General features: G+C 38.2%; 1 protein-coding gene across 1 annotated transcript in view; it reads right to left on the bottom strand.

Annotated features, from left to right (window-relative positions):
• The window catches only part of LOC138763523 (regulator of G-protein signaling 21-like), a 36,853-nt gene extending 19,789 nt beyond the window's left edge, over positions 1 to 17,064 (bottom strand). The window contains exon 1 of the mRNA XM_069937820.1: positions 17,021 to 17,064. The gene's annotated coding sequence lies outside the window, so the exon portion shown is untranslated. The remainder of the gene's footprint in view (positions 1 to 17,020) is intronic.
• Positions 17,065 to 20,037: the final 2,973 nt, after the last annotated feature.

The following is a 20,037-nucleotide window of genomic DNA, read 5'->3' as shown; positions in this document are numbered from 1 at the left end:
TACGGTTATATTCCTGATTTACAATTTTTGTGTGATATGTGTATGATATGATTTAATTTCTGTTATTAATTAGAAGACCAAGTATAAAGGGGGTTTTCTATTAAACTCAATAAAAAATATTTTAAAAAGAAAATAAACCATCAATGCTTGTTTCCACAGGAAATTGCAAGTTTTATTTATAATGCATTGTGGATAATTAAAACCAATTAATACAATTGTTGCATATTGTGTTCGCCAATGTTGAATTGACAGTCCAGAAACATGACAGGCAACCAAATTGAGCCATAACCTAAACATACTACTTTTATGGCTCCTCCTCTCCTCACATCATCTAACCTCAACATTTCCCTTGAATTCTTGGTCATTTTGTATTTGATACATTTAACCTCAGCAATTTCTTGCATACTTTGCCCATTCAATATTTTAATCACTCTCCATTTTCTTTCACTTAGGTTGATGTTTTAAACTTCTAATTTCATTTAGGCATGGTCAAAAACTAGCGTTAGTTAAGTTTGGAAACAATACTATGAAAATATTAATGTTGTCCATGTCTGGAAGAATGCTACACTCAACTCTGCCAGTTGATATGTTCTGTATGTTCAAGATGGCTCATTGCAACACGCATCTGACTCTGGCTTGGCTGATCCATCCTTCCTGGATGGATCTTTCCTGTACAACTGGAATATCACCCAAAGACTCACGTTGCCATCAAGACAACTGTGAGGGGGATGAGATAGATGCCTGCCTCCTAGAAGACTGTGGATTTGCAAAGAGTATATGGAGAAGGATGCAAGGGTTCTTTTCACAGTTAATCCCCAGCAGTAGTGTAACAGAGGATACTCTGATTTACAGGCTATTCCTAGGGATCCTCACAGAAATGGACAACCAGAGCTGCTGGACGATCATCAACTCGGAGAAAGATGCTCTTTGGTTTGTCCGAAACATGTTGGACTTCCAGCACAGTGAGGTATTGGTGAGGAATGCTACCAACTGGCACATTCCAGGCTGCAAGAGTTTGAGTTGAGGGATGCAATGAGGTTTGGCGCAGCCAACCTGAGCAAGGGTGTTATGGGTCAAGAGTTCTTCTGTTACCAGACATTGAGAAATAATGCAAACAATTCATACAAATAGAAATTAGATAGATTTCTTTGTATGAGCAACATTTGGTGATAGACTATAGAGAAATGTGAAACATGAGTAACATGCTATAAGAAGTTGATATCATTTGACCCATGACAACTGGGATTTTTTTTGGTTCATGTCTGGTTTTGCTATGGAAGGAGAAACTGATTGTTCCACTTTCTGAACAACTTCATTATCATTGCATAATACTGGTTTGATAAAAGAAGAACTTGGACTTTGTTTTGTCCAGCTCTTTCAATGTTCCGTCACGATGTCCTTGCTGACAAGACAAGTAAACATCTGTTTCTCTGCCTTTGCTTTTGGCATGATATAAAAGCCCAAAGCGATGTGCAACACAGCAGGGTACCCGCACTACTCCCTACTGCTCTTTGAAAAATGCTTTTGCTTTGCATCGTGTCCATACTTGACCTGTTTCTAGAAGTTGGAACTTGCAAATGCTGAAACATTGAGTACTCATAGGAAAAAACAACATTTTATGAACTAAGTTCAAATAATTCTGTGAGGAATCTGATTCAGAGAATACTGCAGCTTGAATCTCACTGGAAAGAGTGAGAAGTAAATTTCACTGAGGAAAAGATAAACTGGAGAAGGCAGTGATAAAATAAAGAAACTGCAAAGCACAAATAAATTGCAAATCATGGAATTCCAGGATCATCAAGGAGAAAACTGGAGTGGACATCTTGAGTCAAGAATCTTTCAAGATTAGTATAGGGTGCCATGGTTAATGCAGTTAGCATAACACTGTTACAGCACCAGCAATATGGGTTCGAATCCGGCATTGTCTTGTAAGGTGTTTGTGCATTATCCTTGCATCTGCATCAGTTTAATTTGGGTGCTCCAATTTCTTCCCACCGTTCAAAACATACCTGGGGATGTAGGTTAATTGGGTGTAATTGGGCAGCATGGACTTGTGGGCCGGAAAGGCCTGTAACAATGCTGTATGTCTACATTTAAAATTTAATTTTAAATCAAAACTGTAAAAATGAGAAAGCAAGTTCAGATTGATTCTTTAGGTTCTTGAAATATTTAGGTTTTTTTTTGCATTCGTTTTGAGGTAAAATAAAGAGCCAATGTAATTTCACCCACTTATTATACTCTGCTTGTAAAGTTCAGTTTGAGTAACTTGAAAATGTGTTTTATATTTCAGTAACTTTTAATTTTTTAAAGTCTAGTTTACCAGAACCCAATGGTATCGAAGAGTATTTAATAAGGCTGATAAGGCCCCATAATGCATGAGAGGGTCTGCTTCAAATGAAATATAATTGCGTAGCAAAGATAATATATAATGAACAGCTTTCTTTGTTATGGAATTTATTGCAGAGAAATGGGTCTTTTGGCCCACCATGTGTTTGCTGACCTATTGCTTTGGCATTCTTCATAACAGAATGTGATTAAATGAGAAATTGTCACATAAATACTGTCACTGTTCAGTTAAATGGTACAAATTTTGGGATCAATCCAACAAATCTGACTTCAAATATTGTCACATATTGTGTCCTCCAATGTTCTCAGAGAACAAATCTACTCAAAAAGTGCAATTGGGTGGCAGAAAATAAAATGCTTTGATAAGGGGTGAGCCAACTAATAACATCAATCAAATCCTACAAACATTATTAGATTATAGGCAACAAATTTTGGTATCAAGCCAGAATCAGAATCAGAATTCACTGTCATGAACAAGTCAAGGAATTTGGTGTTTTGTGGCAGAATCATAGTGTAAACTTTCATATCATAACCATCTTATGACCTTACTATAAAAATAAATTAAAATAAATAAATACATTGAAAATTAAAAAAAAAACAAGATTCAATTCTTGTTTCCTTGCCATATAACAAATTGAACCCTTTTGCAGGAGCTGATTTTGGAAATCACAACCTGTAAGTTTTTTTAAAATATTTTAATTACAATTTCAAACATGTATTAGTATCCAGATACAGAAAAATGACATCATATATTTAAATTAATTATACACGCTACAAACCCCAATAACCCCACCAACCCCTCCCCCCAATATTAATCCTCAAAATAAAAGCAATAAGATTGAAACAAAGGTAAAGAAAAGTTTCCGAAAAGGAAAAAACAAACAAATCTGGTTACCAAAATATCATCATAATTTATACAACTTTGCCTTCAAGATCATCATTTATTTATCCCAAGGAGTTAGCAAGATTTTGTGAGGTTCAGGGAAAATTCTTTATAAATTCATACTTACCTTATGTAAGTATGGGCACCAATCTTTCAGAAAAAATCATATTTATTCCTTAAATTATATGTAATTTTCTCAAGAGGTGTATAATTATATATTTCGGCATGCCATTCCATTCCGAAATGGGAATGTGATATCCATGCCACTGCTCTACACTTTCTTGCAACTTAAAACACAATTTTCATAAATACTTTCTGGGAAAAAAATTCAATTTTAATTTTGGACTTAACACCAAAAAATTGCCCAATTAAAAAAAGCATTTGATCTTGCGTAAGTTTAACTCCCGTAACTTGTTCTGGAACTTTTCCTAATTCTATCCAAAATGGTCTCAATTTTGAACATGACCATGTAGAATGCAGAAAAGTGCCCATCTCTTGACTACACCTAAGACATTTATCTGGTAGTTCTGCTTTCGATCTATTTAATTTTTGTGTAGTAAGGTATGATTGATGCAAAAAATTAAATTGATCCAAACTACATCTAACATTTATTGTATTTGTCATACTATTATAACATAATTCCTGCCAATTTTTCTCCGTAATATTTATATTCAAATCCATTTCCCATCTCTGTCTAGAGCTATGTATTCCCTACTTCAAACTTCCTTTTTGCAATAGAATGTACATAGCAAATGTAAGTTTGTAAATCTATTACAAATCAAAGTTTCTATTTCACTTCTTTCAGGCAATAATGTTGTTGCACCCAATTTATCTCATAAATTTCCTTTAATTGATAATAACAAAATATTGTATGATTCTGTATCCTGTATTTACTTTTTAATTGATCAAATGACATTGAATTTTATCCTTCATACCAGTCTTCTATATTTCTAATTCCTTTATGGAATCAAATATTAAAAAGTCTATTATTCATAGTAAATGATATGTCTATTTTGAATCAAAGGCATTTTAATTAACCTTAATTGCTTATTCCCATTTCATTATTTACTCTATTCCATATATTAATCAGGTGCTTCAACAGTGTTATATCCCTATCCTCAGATATTAACCTCATTTCTCATTTTATATACAAAATCTTCTGATGTCTTCTCTCCTATCTTATCCATCTCTATTTTAATCCATGCTGGTTTCTCTCCTTCATAAAAAGAAAACAGAAATCTTATTTGTGTGGCTCTATAATAATTTTTAAAATTTGGAAGTTGCAGGCCTTCCAATTCATACTTCCATGTTAATTTTTCTAACAATTTGCTTGACATCTTGCCCTTCTGAATAAATTTCCTTACATATTTATTTAGTGAACCATATAACCATATATGGAGCGGAAACAGGAAACAAGTTCCTGATTTTTTTTGTGAAGAGATATTGCACTCTTGGAAATATATTCATTTTTATTCAATTAACTCTTCCCAATAATGTTATTGGTAATTTGATCCACTTTTGTAAATCTTCATCAACTTTCTTAAGTAAAGGGGTATAATTTAACAATATATATTATTTAAATTATCTACTCATATCCCTAAATATTTTATTCCATTCAATGGCCATTTAAATTGAGAATCTGAGTATAATCACCTCCAGTAAGAGACATGATCTCACTTTTATCCCAATTTACCTTATATCCTGATACTATTCCATATTCTTTGAACCTTAAATAAAATGTATGCAATGAATTTTATGGTTCTGACAAATAAATTATTACATCAAATGCAAACAAATTAATCTTATATTCTTCTCTGCCAACTCTAAAACCTTTAAATTCAGGGTCAGACCAAATCAATTATTCAAATGGTTACATTGCTAAAATAAGTAAAGCTGGAGATAATGGACATCCTTATCTACTAGGCCTAGTTAATTAAAAAGATGAGGATATTTGTCCATTTGTTAGAACCTTTGCTTCTGGTCCCTTATATAAAGCTTTAATCCAGTTAGGAAATATTGGTCCCAATCCAAATTTATCAAGTACTTTAAATAAAAAATCACATTCTAACCTATCAAATACTTTTTCAGCATCTAAGGCTACTGCTACACTTAAGTCTTCACTCTTTTGTGCCAAATATATCATACTCAATAATCTAGTCACATTATCTGCTAATTTTGTCTTTTTTACAAAACCAATCTTGTCCATATTTATCAATTTTGGCAAATATTTTCCCAACCTATTTGGTAATAATTTTGCTACTATTTTATAGTCTGCATTCATCAATGAAATTAGTCGATAAAATGCTGGTTTTAAACGATCTGGATCTTTTTTTGAGTATTACTGTTATCATTGCCATATTAAAAGATTCCAATTAAGTATGTGTTTTGGTCACTTGTTCTCTTCTTTGGCTTGGCTTCGCGGACGAAGATTTATGGAGGGGGTAAAAAGTCCACGTCAGCTTGTTCTAATACTTCCATAAATGGAAGAATTAATAAGTCCTTGAAATCTTCATTTATTCTCATTTACTTGTCGCTGTAAATCATTTTCCAAACTCATTATCTCCATTTCTAATTGTTCTACCTCTTTCAGTTAATCTTTCTTAATTTTATTTTTGACATCTTAAGTATGCTTTCATTGTGTCCCACAAAATAAATTTATTAGTAACCAAATTAGGGTTGGTCTCAAAAAAGTTCCTTATTTGCCTTCTAATAAATTCACAAAAATCTTACCTATTTAATAACATACAATTAAACCTCCATCTATAAACTGATTCTTCTCTATCCAACATTGGTATTGTCAACAACAGAGGACAATGATCTAATAAAATTCTTGCCTTATACTCCACTTGTTATATTCTACCTTGAAGTTGCACAAATATTAAGAAAAGATCAATCCTAGAATAAGAATCATGCTTGTTTGAATAAAAGGAGTAATCTCTTTCTCTTAGATGAGTTCTTCTCCATGCATCTATTAAATTTAAATCATTCATTGAAAAAAGTGTAGCTTTAGCTGTTTCTGTTCTTAATATTGCTCTTGTAGATCTATCTAGAGCTGGATCTAAACATAAATTAAAATCTCCCCCATTAATATATTTTCATGTTTCTTGTATAAATTTTTCATCAACTACATTCGCTGCATGAATGTCCAATATTCTGAAAAAAATGACATAACATCTCTCTACAGGATCAGTAACTACATTTTGTATTTTAACTGGAAGATTCTTATGTATTCAAATCACTACTCCTCTTGCTTTTGAATTAAATGAAGAAGCCACAACATACCTATCTCAGTCTCTCTTTGACTTCTGATATTCTTTTTCAATTAAATGTTTTTTGCAAAAAGGCTGTATTTCTTCATTTCTTAATATATGCCAAAATCCTCTTCCGTTTCAATGGGATATTAAGCCAGTTAATATTGAATCTTAAAGTATTCAATACTTTATCCATTGGTATCTGTTAAAAGCAATTGGATACTATACCTCCCCTTCACCTCTCTCCTCCCAACTCCTTGGTGTTCAAATCTTTTTTAACTCTTACATTAAGGCATATCCATCTTATCAATCCAGGTAGAAAAGAAAGAAAGAGAGAGAGAGAGAGAGAGAGATAAATAACTAGATAGATAGATGGATAAATAAATAAATAAATAAATAAATAAATAGATGGATAGATAAATAGATAGGTGAATAGATGGATGAATAAATAGATAAATAAATAAATTGGACTAGATCTTGTGAAAGGGAAAGGGAAGATGGAGATAAATCATAGGAGACCCTGGGTCCATTAAACAAGTGGTCAGTGAATGAGTTTCCAGCCAATCCAACTGGTTTCTGACACACTTGTACTAAACACACCATTTAGCATTGCCATATCTTTCCTTTGTATCTGAAACCATGGATTAAACCATAACTAAAATATGTTTTTATCCTGTTTCTCAGAGTCATGTGCAATAAGAGGAAGGTGCTATTAAACTAATTAGAATTGTAAAATGAAGCCTCAAGCGTTTTAGTGGCAAATAAGAAATGTTCAGTAATAAAGGGATATGCTGGGAGCAAAAAACCTGAGGCAGACGTGATTCTTCATTATCATATGAACAATTAAAAATATGAAACACTTTACTATTTTAATGAATTGTAAACCTATTTGGCATTGATCACCTTGATCTATTAAAATAACAAAGGGAACTGATATGAACAAGTTAATTGCTAGTATAATAAGAAGCCAGATTGAGCTGCAGACTCTGCTGTTGGCTGGACATAAACCTGCATCTTTACGATCAAAGGAGAGTTACTGGAAGTATTCACTCAGAAAGTACACTGAGAGAAAAAGAGCGCCTTGGATCTCAGTGAACAAGACATCCAACTGCAAAGACTCTACCAGGGAGATTCATGTGTTGGGAAAAAGTAACAGGGATGGAGAAGCAGTGGGAGGAGTAATGCAGGAAAAGAGACAAAAGGAAGGAATGTAGGAGAGAATAAAGAGGCAGAAATTAATCTATGAAGCATTTCTCAATCTGACAGAATTTTTCATGAACATTATGAAATATGATTTTTTTCTTAAGTTGCAGTTGTTAATGGGCTCCTGATCACTATGAAAGGTCATTGCTAGCCCAATAAATCTGTAGAGGATTTACTTTGTATCCACTGCACCATTGTAGCAACTTTAAGCTAATTAATGAATTTCAAGCAAAGCAGATGACGAAAGCTGTTTCTGTGACATGAACAACAAAGCAGCAAAAAATGGACATCAACTTTTGCTTATTCACTTCAACTTTGCATCTGCCATTACTGGTAACTGCAGTCGTAGCTCCCAATAAATAATAGGGAGCAACATTTGTTTCACTACAGTTGACAGCGTGGCTCAGTCTAACATGTCTCAGTATAATCTCTAGTCTCTAGTGTTGTATGGCGAGCTCTCCACTGACCACCGTGACAGAGGTGCACCAAAGAAGAGGTACAAGGACTGCCTAAAGAAAACTCTTGGTGCCTGCCACATTGACCACCGCCAGTGGGCTGATTGCGGTGCATCTTGGCGCCTCACAGTTCGGCGGGCAGCAACCTCCTTTGAAGAAGACCGCAGAGCCCACCTCACCGACAAAAGACAGAGGAGGAAAAACCCAACACCCAACCCCCAACCAACCAATTTTCCTTTGCAACCACTGCAATCGTGTCTGCCTGTCCCACATCGGACTTGTCAGCCACAAACGAGCCTGCAGCTGACGTGGACATTACCCCTCCATAAATCTTCATCCGCGAAGCCAAGCCAAAGAAAAGAAAGAACCTAACAAGCAGAATGGTAAATAATTGATTCAAGGAAAAATACAATCAAAGGTATTTCGGAACCTCAGGTCATCTCCAGTATTGTGATTATATTGTGATATTTATCTGTCCATTGAATAAAAGTCAGATTGATTGTGGCGAGCAGAATAGAATAAAGTTATAAAACCAAATTTCAATTTAGCTTGATAGAGGGAATTTCTATTAAGATTAGGACATGAAAAGCTTATTATGCATCTACATGGCTTTCTATCAATTCATTAGAACACATTTTCAAAATCATTTATGATATATGAATATATCCCTCTCTTTCCAGATGCTGTTTATTTGGTTCAGGTGCCTTGCCATTCGACATAGGTGATCATGTCTCTCCATCCAACATGGTCTCTGACCCTCTGAATTGTAGTTGCTGCCTCCCCTGTTTCTAACCATGATGTTAATCCATCTATCAGTTTCATTCTCTGTCTGCCTCTTCTTTTTTCTTCCAGCTTTCCATTTATAACTAAATGTTCTAATGTATCTCTTTGCATGATGTTGCCAAAGAATTTTGATTGCTGTTTTCTGATTCTTTTAAGTAATGTTCATTTTGTTTTCGTTCTTTGTAGAACTTCTTCATTTGTTATATATGATATGCATAGCACTCTTCTAAAAAACCACATTTCTGCTGCACTGATTCTTTATTCCCCATTGCATTTGTGATGGTCCATGACTCGCAACCATACATCAATATAGGAAGAATGTAGCAGCTGAGAGTTCTAAGGCAGATGTCAATTGCCTACAACTACCTGCTGCCTTGGGGACCATGTGAAGAGGGGAGGCCCAAGGACGATCGGAGTGCCGCACAATGCCAAGTTCCTCCATCTTTTTGAACTCATCCCTGGCTAGGTTGAGTTTCTCAGGGAGGAGACGTTGCACCCTGGAAGGCCCTCTGTAATGATTTGGTGCCTCACCCCATGTTTGGGTTCTGCCGAATGGAAGTGGGGTGTGAAGTACCTGAGCGAATTCGTTGTCGGAAGTACTCACTGAGTGCAGGTGGGGGCAGGTCAGTTCAGTGCCCTTGAGTGAGAGTGACTGAAATGTCTTGGTGTGCACCAGCTGACACCCCTTGATATCCACCAGGAGTGAGTTGTCTCGCAGGAAATCTGTACCCAGTAATAGTTGTTGCACGGCCACTACCGTAAACTGCCAAGTGAATTGTCTCTCCCCGAAGTGTTGGGGAATGGTACGGGTGCTGAATGTTCAGACGTTGGAGCCATTTTCCACTCGGAGCTTCTGGCCCACTTTGCTGCAGCGGGCCTCCAGGCTGGTCGGGGGAACCAAGAATCGTTGGCCCAACAGGGAGACTTGAATGTGTAGCAGGCTATGCAGTTGGCCCAGTCATTGCAGCCATTAACAATGGCCGGCCTGGGCGTTTCCCTGGAATGCACAGTGGGAGTGGCATCGATGGGGTTTGGAACCCCACCGTTGGTGATAGAAACAGTACTGCTCACCAGTGGGGCATGGCGTTTGGGTAGTTGGTCGGTTGGACAGTTGGTCGGTCGGTCAGTGGTTTTCCTGGCCGAAGCGCAGGCATCCCTCTTCGCCACCCATAGCAGGTCTGCTCGGGCAGCTACCTTCCTGGGATCATCGAAGTCCGCAATGAGCAGCTGATGTCCTTGGGTAGCCTCTCCAGGAAGATCTGCTGGAACAGCGAGCAGGAGTTGTGGCCCACATGATGTTTTGCCGGTCACCGTGTTTGACAGCCATTTCCTGTGTCATCCCGAGATGCAGGCCATGGGCCGCAACAACCTGGGCTTTATATCATATGTATCTATGTATTTGATATCATTATTTTCTCAAAAACCAATAAAAAGTTTGAAAAAGAGGATGTTTCTCTTTTCTATAAATGCTATTCTTGCTTTTATGTCTATTTCAGATTTGCCATCAGATCATGAAGTTGTGAACTTGTTTCAGGATTTCATTTTCCAATACAATCCTACAATTTGGAATATCAGGTTTCTTTGATATTACCATTACTTCAGTTTTCTTTTTGTTTAAAGTTAGGGCAAGTCTTTCACTCTTGGTGTTGATGTAGATACTAATTTCTGTACATTTACTTCACTGCTTGCTATCATCTGCATAGCGGAGGTTGGTGATATTGTGTCCTATACTTATTTTAGGTACTGTAGGTCTTGTTTGGTTCTCATGATGTTTTCACTGTACAGGGAGAACAGATCTGGTGATAGAACACAAACCCTGTCTGACTCCTCACTTTACTGGCTGATGTTGATTAATCTGGACATTTCCAACTTCTCGTTCATGTCTCACCTAATTATTTCTTTTCATATGGGTCATATACTGTGTGATAGTACAGATTCTATCACCAATGTGTATCTGTACAGATGGAAGTGTAGGATGACTGTGATTGGCTGAGAGCGTAGCCACACCTACTGGCAGGTCTTAAAGGATTGCTCCTAGCCAGACCAGGTCATTCTGGACTGGTCGACCTACTTGTGATAAGCTCCAGTCTTTTAGTTAATAAAAGCCTTGGTTTGGATCAACAAGTCTTTGGTTCTTTCAACGCGCTCTACATACTGTATTAGTTTGGGTCTTCATTATCATAATAAATAATACAATACATGATCCATAAGTGGCTATGGTTTTGGTAAATTTTTAGCTTATTTACAAAATATCTTCACCCTTCTTTGTCAAAATTATTATGTGCCTGTTTTAAGTATTAGTGACTTCCAGAATGTGAACTCAGTATTCCATATTTCAGAAATGAATTCCAGAAAACACTGGCAGGCATTAACTTGGCAATGCATGATTGAATAACTTCTACCTAGGAATAGAGTAGATGACTCCCAAAATCAGGCAAGAATGGTTCTGCACTTAAAGCACCCAATTTTGTGAATTATTTTAGGTCCACTCCAGCTAATTTTGTTATCACTTGATTTTCCTTTTGAAATTGTTCAGTTTTCTACCTTTAATATTGATTTTCACACAGGTGAAGTTTCATTCAGTCTCTCCAAGTTTAAATCTCACTCCAGAAGATGGACCACAAATATTTAAGATGACACTTCTCTGCAGGATAGAGAGATTGGTGCACGACAGGTAATACCGCATTTTAGATTGGATATTGAACCCAAGCATCACTTGCTTTGTCAGGTGGACATTAACGATCTCCAGGGTGTATATCAATGAGCAAGGGAGCTATTCTAAATATCCCTGACTCCACATTACCTAAGAGCAGATTATTTGGTCATTATCACTGTTGCTATATTTACACATGGCAACACTTCAGAAGTAATTAGTTGGCTGTAATACTTTTTGAGCTGTCTTGAGAGGTTAAATTTTATTTTATAACACAAACAAAAACTGGGTTGAATCAAATTTTGGTTTGACTGAGATGTTTTGAGATAAAAGGACATTTGGATTGAAATATTTGGTTCAAGCACCTTTGAGTTAGAGAGGACAAACTGTAAATTTCTTGCCACTGAATGATTCTAAGAACATTCCACAACTAATGAAAATCTCAGCAGATTGAGCAGCATATATGGAGAGAGAGAGTGTCAATGTTTTAGTTTAAATGGAATTTAATTTATTTACAACATGGTAGGAGGTATTTTTGAACCATGAAACCCGTGCTGGCAAATTACATCCAATTAATCTACCAACCCCATATATTTTTGGGATGAAACCAGAGAACATCGGGGAAAAAAAAACTCCATGTAGGTCATGGGTAGGATGTACAAACTACTTATGGACAGTGCCAGATTCGAACCCGGCTCACTGGCCCTGACATAGCATTATGCTAACCATGATGCCCATGGTCTGAGTCCTTTCATCAGGTTTCATTTCAAATTTTGGCATCTGCACTTTTTGATAAAAATTGCTAGTAAAATATCACAGATTGACCAAACAATTTGACACAGTGTTGGCGGGATGAGTAGATAAAATGCACCATCTCTGATAATATCCAAAAGAATGCCAAGATGAGTAATGTCCTAGCAAATGGACCTCCATCTAAAGAATGAAGCAGCAGGATCAGGAGATTTTATTATTTAAAGTAAGACAGGAATGCTTAATAAATTGTACTCCTTTGAAAGATTGAGCACATTATTGAGTACATAAAAAGGTAACAAAGAAAAAAGCAAAACTGGTCACTTGCATGGAGAAAAGATGACAAACTGTCTCTCAAGAAATAATCATCTCAACTTTTGCATCAAAAAAAATTCCTGTAAATTAACCCATTAATGTAAGGATCCCACAAATCTAGATTAGATTCAAACCTTCTGCAAAGAGCATGAGGAACATTATTGCACACTTCTAAATTCTGCACAAGGTATTTAGGGAGATTTCACATGTGACAGTATTGAGGCTGGTCTTTAAAGAGCACTGAAATCTTTTATAATCTTACACAATCTCAGAACCAGAATTGACAATTTTTAACTGAAAAAAAATTGATTAGTTTGTAAAAGCTGAACAAATTAAAACAGTGAAAAATGAATTCCACCAAAACTTACGTATTCTTTTCTTGTCTTGCTCTCGATTTGCCTGGAAAAGGCAATCCCTTACCTGGATGAGTCTGATGAAGCTGGCAGATTTATCTGTCTCTTAGCTAATCGTGTCTACGTTCTAATTTAACCCTATCACATGCTATACAAAACCAGTCTACCCTTGACGTCAATAATTTATGGTAAATGCAATCTAAGCTTGTACATTGGGATGGAAGGAGTGGGGTGAAGTTATGGAACTGGAACTGTGATCTCAAACCTACAGTACTGTGGTTCCAATGAACTTCTGTAAAGAAGTCCTCCAACTCAGGTTCAAAGTTAATGTCTGCCCCGAAATAATGAAGTTTACTGCTTCATTTGGAAACACGAATATTTGCTCTATGAAAATAAGCAGTCACTCAATGAACTGAATGCAAATATTTAGTGATAGAGTATTTGTAATCCCTTCAGTTTGCAGGAGATATGATTAAACACTCCCAAGAAAGGTTTTTGATTCCCATATTTGCTTCTGCCATAATTGGAGGCTCTTCATCCATTGAGTTTATGCTGGTTTTTAGTACAATCCTATTTCCCTAGTTAGGTCCTCACCTTTTTTTTCTCACATGCAATCATGGAATTGCACAAAAATAATCATTCTGCTTGGTCTAATGGCCAGGGCTACCTTGGTCGATTCCATTTGCAATACAATTATAGATTCAAAGATGAAGTAAACAACAGAATAAGATCAGGCACTGAGACATCATTATTGAAATACCATTGCTGATATTCATAACAATGTTACCCTGACTGACACGGCTGAATTATAAGGAGACACTAGATAGTTTGGGACAGTTCACAGTACTGACCCACAACTGCAGCACCAAATCCAGCTTCAACAGAGCCATCAAGTTTGCAGATGAAACGACAGTTGTTGGTCTCATCAGCAACAACAATAAGTTGCACTATAGAGAAGAGGTGGAAAATCTCATGTTATGGTGTGAGAATTACAACCTAAGTCTCAATTTGGATAAGACAAAGGAGATTGTTGTGATTTCAGGAGGACGAGGGATGACCACCATCCACTACACATTAATAGCCCTGTGGTGAAGAGAGAGGGGAAAAAAATTAAAAGGAACCTGAGGGTACTTCGTTCACATGGAGGATGGGTGGGTATATGGAACAAGCTGCCAAAGGAAGTGGTAGAAGCAGGGACAATCGTAACCTAAAAGAAAACACTGGTCAGGCATATGGATATGAAAATTTTAGAGGAATATGAGGCTGAACGCAGACAAACGGAACTTATTTGGTTGGAATGGACAAGTTGGGCTGAAGGGCCTGTTGAACTTTTACAATTCTAAACTAAACATCACACCACAGGTATATGGGCATCAGCTTTAATATCTGATATGAAGTGGTGATAGATAAGAGATATTTTAATATTGCCAGAATACTGGAGATTCAGAAGGGCCCTAGTTCATCGCACAGTACAGACTGTTACCAAATCTCAGTGGAGTAAGACACTTATCAAATGCTGAGAACCAAGTATTTCCCAGCAGATGTACCCCTAAATGTAAGCAGTAAGAAAGTCTTCCACTCAGAAGAGCGTTGACCTCTGGACAACTGCATTAAGCCAGTGAACTTCTTGAGGAGTCTCTCTGTACAGCACAAGCAAATACAGCGCTCAGGCCGCGAAGCTGGTTTGTAAAGCTTGTGGCAGATTAATGGAAATCAGAAGAAAAGAACAGATGTGCTGGAAATCTGAAATAAAAACAGAAGATGCTGGAAGCACTCACAGGTCAGGCAGAAGCTATGGAAAATGAATCAGAGTTAATGGTTCAAGTTAAATATGCTTTGTCAGAACTGATAGCAAAGCCAATGAAATTAAAGAGAAGCATTAGCTGCCAGAAGAATGGTTACTAAAACTTTAAACTAAGTTAAAATATGTTTACTCATATGATAGGTGTGTCTTTGTGTGAGTTTTGCATGTATGTTTATGTGCATATTTGTGTGTGTGTGTGTGTGTGTGTGTGTGTGTGTGTGTGTGTGTGTGTGTGTGTGTGTGTTTCTGCATGTGTGATATGTCTGTCTTGGTGTGTTCGGTTATGTTCATGTATCTCCAAGTGTCTGTTCAGTTGTCTATTCATTTTTACACAATTGTGTAACTTCTTTTTAGATTATAGTTCATTTCACACCATTCCTGAGTGACTACTGATTGGGTGAATGTTATCTTGGACAGCTGCTGAGACCTGAGGCTGGGCCTGAAGCGATGCTGGAGGTTCTGTTTTGCCTCAGCTGACATCCTGGGAGCAGAAGGAACAGTTTTGTCCAGACTGACCACCTCAGGACAGTGAGTGATCAGCCCAGTTTCTGCTAATCAACATTCATTCGGTATCATAAATGTGGTTCCTTTATTTAAAAAAAGGGCTCCAGGTGTAGGCCCAGCAATTATAGGCCAGTAAGTTTGACGTCAGTGTTCGGTAAACTGATGGAAAGTATTCTTAGAGATAATATGTATAAGTATCTAGAGGGGCAAGGACTGATCATGGACACCCAACATGGGTTTGTGCGGGGAAGGTCATATTTGACAAACATTGTTGAATTTTTTGAGGAGGTGACTAGGTTGAGGGTAGAGCAGTAGATATTGTCTATATGGATTTCAGTAAGGCCTTCGATAAGGTTCCACATGGAAGGTTGGTAAGGGAGGTTCAGGCACTAGGTATTAATGTTAAGATAGTCAGATGGGTTCAACAGTGGCTAGAAGGTAGATGCCAGAGAGTCATGATGGATAACTGTCTGTCAGGATAGAGGCCAGTGATGAGCGGTGTGCCTCAGGGATTGGTGTTGGGTCCCTTGTTGTTTGTCATTTACATTAATGATTTGGATGATGGGTTGGTAAATCGGGTTAGTAAATATGCAGACAATACAAAAATAGGGGGAGTTGTGGATAGTGAGGATGGTTTATGAGGACTGCAGAAGGATTTAGACTGCTTAGAGGAGTAGGCTGATAGATGGCAGATGGAGTTTAATGTAGATAAGTGTGAAGTGCTTCATTTTTGGAAAAATAATCAAAACAGGAAATATGGAGTGAAGGGGAGGGCATTGAGAAATGCAGAGGAACAGAGTGATCTTGGAATAATGGTTCATCATTCTTTGAAAGTGGAATCTTATATGGATAGAGTGGTAAAGAATGCTTTTGGTATGCGGGCCTTTATAAATCAAAGCATAGAATATAGGTGCTGGGAGGTGATGTTGAGACTATTCAAGGAATTGGTGAGGCCAAATTTGGAATACAATGTGCAGTTCTGGTCCCCAAATTATAGGAAGGATATCAATAAGGTAGGGAGGGTGCAGAGAAGATTTACTAAAATGTTGCCTGGATTGGAGAATCTAGAATACAAAGAAAGATTGATTAGACTGGGTCTTTATTCATTGGCGCATAGAAGATTGAGGGGGGATTTGAAAGAGGTATTTAAAATTATGAGGGGGGTATATAGAGTAGATGTAAATAGGCTCTTCCCTTTGAGGTAGGTGAGATTGGAGCGAGGGGGTCATAAGTTAAGGGTTAGGGGAAAAAGTTCAGAAGTAACATGAGAAGGAGTTTCTTCACTCAGAGAATGGTGGCTGAGTGGAATGATCTTCTGGAAGAGGTGGTTGCAGCAAGTTCGATTTTGTCATTTAAGAAAACATTGGATAAGTGCATGGATGTGAGGTGATTGGAGGGTTATGGGCAGGGAGCAGATAAATGGGACTAGAGGAGATCGCTTAAATTGGTATGGAATAGAGAGGCCGAGATGGCTTGTTTCCATACCGTAATTGTTATATGGTTTTATATATATGGATCTAATAATCTTCAAGCACATTGAGTAGAGGACATAGAGGAGTAAGGTAACTCATAGAAATACGTTTGGGACTTTATCCTTTCACACTGGGGAAGTGACTGAGATAGTACATTCACAGACCAGGTGAAGAATCACATTACACCATATAACCATATAACCATTTTCGGAGCGGAAACAGGCCATATTGGCCTTTTGAATCCATACCTGTTCACTTCTTTTTTTCTTTCTTCTCGCAAATAAGAATTGCTAACTTGTGCTTTTAACAAATGGAAGAACATAATGAGAAAATACATTTGGAAAACTGAAACAAAATAGCTAGTAAAGTTTTTCTAAAAATCTTAAAAACAAAGGAGGCTTGGCACTACCTAATTTTAGATTTTCCTATTGGGCAGCAAATATTAGATGAATCATATTTTGGATTCATTACAAGGACAGAATGGACACTTCAAATAGGATTAATTTGCAAATTAATTGTGCTAAAAAATATTCTCTTATTTCAATACTTGGAGCACCATTACCTTTTTCAGCTTCTAAGTTAACCAATGTTTTGTTGTTAAACACATTGGAGGTTTCAAAATAATCCTTGAATCCTATCATAATTTGTAGTTATAAACCTGTTGCGGTTGAGAGCCTTGAAGGCACGGCTGATTCACAACTGCCTCATTCCTCAGTACGGAAACTAAAAATGCAAAGAGCAGTTTTGAAACAATGGGACATGCATTGTGTTATCTTCACGACATGAGTGGGCTTCTTGGAGGACATGGTGCTGTATCAGGATCTTTGCACTTTAATGCTACATATCTCAATATACAAGCAAAATCATAATAAATTTCCGAAAGTGGCAGCACCTATTCAAATGAATCAGTCCCCTTTCATGCTACTGCAGATCTCATGATTTATGAGCTCAGTCATTATTTAAATACGTGTGAAACTCCAAGATGTTGTGTTTGGACATTAATCTTAAATATACAAGATCAAATTTGACTGTGACAATTTAAGAATATGAAATCAGTTTAAAATCCAGAAGTAAATTTCTGCTATTGGCATCAATGAAGCTGATGGATTGTTGAAGGAACTCGATGCTAGATTCTCACTGGTTTCTCATCCCATTCCCCCACACCATCACCTCTGGAGGTTCCCCAAGCATCCAACCATGCTATTAAATCTCATCAGCAATGTGATCTCAGAGCACATCAGGATCAACGACCAGGAGCGATAAGTAAGAAGCTTGCAAATTGGTTGTGTGCTGATTGTGAGAAAAAGGAATGATGCATTGACACAGATAATGCATTGGAGACAATGTATGAATAAATCACTGGATACTGAGAAATGGAGAAGAAATGAGAAGCATAGGAATAGGTATTAATAGATTCAAGGATTTTTAAGGCAAGGCTCAGTGGTGTCTACTTGAAGATATACCAATCTCAGAATAATGTCATTGAAAAAGGAAATTTGAGTTTCAGAGCAGTATATTCCAACAGAGCAAAGGGACTGAGCTAACAAATCTGGAGCCTGTTAGTTACAAGTTCCATTGAGCATGTGACAAGGCACAGAAAGGGAAGCTTGTGTCACACACCCTGAATTTTAAAGTGCCTGTTAGAATATACAAAGTATGAAGGTGAGATTAAAATGAAAATTAAGAAAGGGGGAAAGTAGGTATGGGAACTACTGACAGGTAAAAATCAAAGAAAATATTTGTTTTTCTACGTGCTTAAGGAGCAACGGATAAATGAGAAAATAAAATGTGTGGCGGCACGCAGGCGCGGGGATCAAGCTGGCGCGAGCAACTAAAGGCCAGCAGCCTGCACAGCAACATTGGCACCGACAAGCGAACCGGTGGGGTCAGCAACCCCAAAATGGCGCTGGCCTTGCTGCGCAGCAACGGTCAGGGACAGTGCGTGGGGAAGAAGGTATTATTATGCAAGAAGGTACCTGCGGATCATGATGTAAGAAAAAGGGGGAATGTGGTGAGTATAAAAGTCGGGCCTGAGCCCCTAATAAAATGCAGAACTTAACCTGACTACACCACGTGATTGTTTTCTTTTGAGTAGCGCGTAGCTACAATTGGTGACCCCGACAGTTTAGACGGCATCTAAACCCAATGATAATCGAGCTGGCAGCAGTCAACGCAATCTCTCACAAGCTGCCGACCTTCTGGACAAATCAACCATGCATGTGGTTTGACCAGGTGGAGGCACAGTTCCAGATCCGGAAGATCACAGCAAAGTCCACCTGGTGCTACCACATGGTGAGCATCCTGGACCAGGACAAGGCGAGCAAGGTGGCCAACTTAATCCTGGGCACCCCCCCACCCCCCCGCATCAGAAGGCGCATACACTGCCGTCAAAGACTTGCTTATTGAGACATTCGGGCTCTTGAGGCATGGGAGAGGGGGACGTCTGCTCCACATAGATGGGCAAGGGAACAGGCCCCCACCAGCTTTCATGAATGAGATGGTGGCCCTCCTGGGCAAACACGAACCCTGCATCATGTTCAAGCTGTCATCCCTCGAACAACTGCCCGAGGACATCTAAATTGCTCCTGACAGATGCTGAACCCCGGAAGATCGCAGCATGAGTGGACGTTCTGTGGAAACAGAAGAGAGAGCACTTGGCATCCATGGGGCTCGTTGCTAAACCCCACTGAGAGAACAGCAATGCCCCAGAGGAGGTGATCCAGATGACCAGTGGTGCTTCTTACATCAGAGATGGGGCTCCGGAGCCTGCCGGTGCAGACTGCCATGCATGTTCCAGGGAAATGCTGGCCACCAATACAGTCTCCTGTACATCTGGGACCACCAGTCTGGATGACGTTTCCTCATGGACACAGGAGCAGAGGTCAGCATCATGCCTGGCTGGGACAGGATTCCAGGAACAGACAGTTGGGCCCCACGTTGAAGGTTGCCAACAACAGCATGATCCAGACTTATGGTACCTGCAAGGTCCAGCTGCAGTTTGGAGGCACTCTCTTTCTGTGGGTGTTCTTGCCGGCTGTAGTGGAACAGCCACTCCTTGGGGCAAATTTCCTGCATGCCCATAGCCTGCTCATGGACCTTAAGGGTTGGAGGTTGGTCCACGCCAAGACTTTCCAAACCATCCCCCTCAAAGACGCCAGACTCCCAGCACTCCACCTGGACTTCATACAGCGATCAAACAATGAATATGCCAGGGTCCTGACCGTGTTCCTTGCAATGCTCACCCTCCCCCCATTCACCACAGTGA

Source organism: Narcine bancroftii, chromosome 5, assembly GCF_036971445.1.
Source record: "Narcine bancroftii isolate sNarBan1 chromosome 5, sNarBan1.hap1, whole genome shotgun sequence".
Lineage (NCBI taxonomy): Eukaryota > Metazoa > Chordata > Chondrichthyes > Torpediniformes > Narcinidae > Narcine > Narcine bancroftii.
The sequence above is the reverse complement of the archived record's forward strand: the minus strand, read 5'-3'. Positions and strand labels throughout refer to the sequence as shown.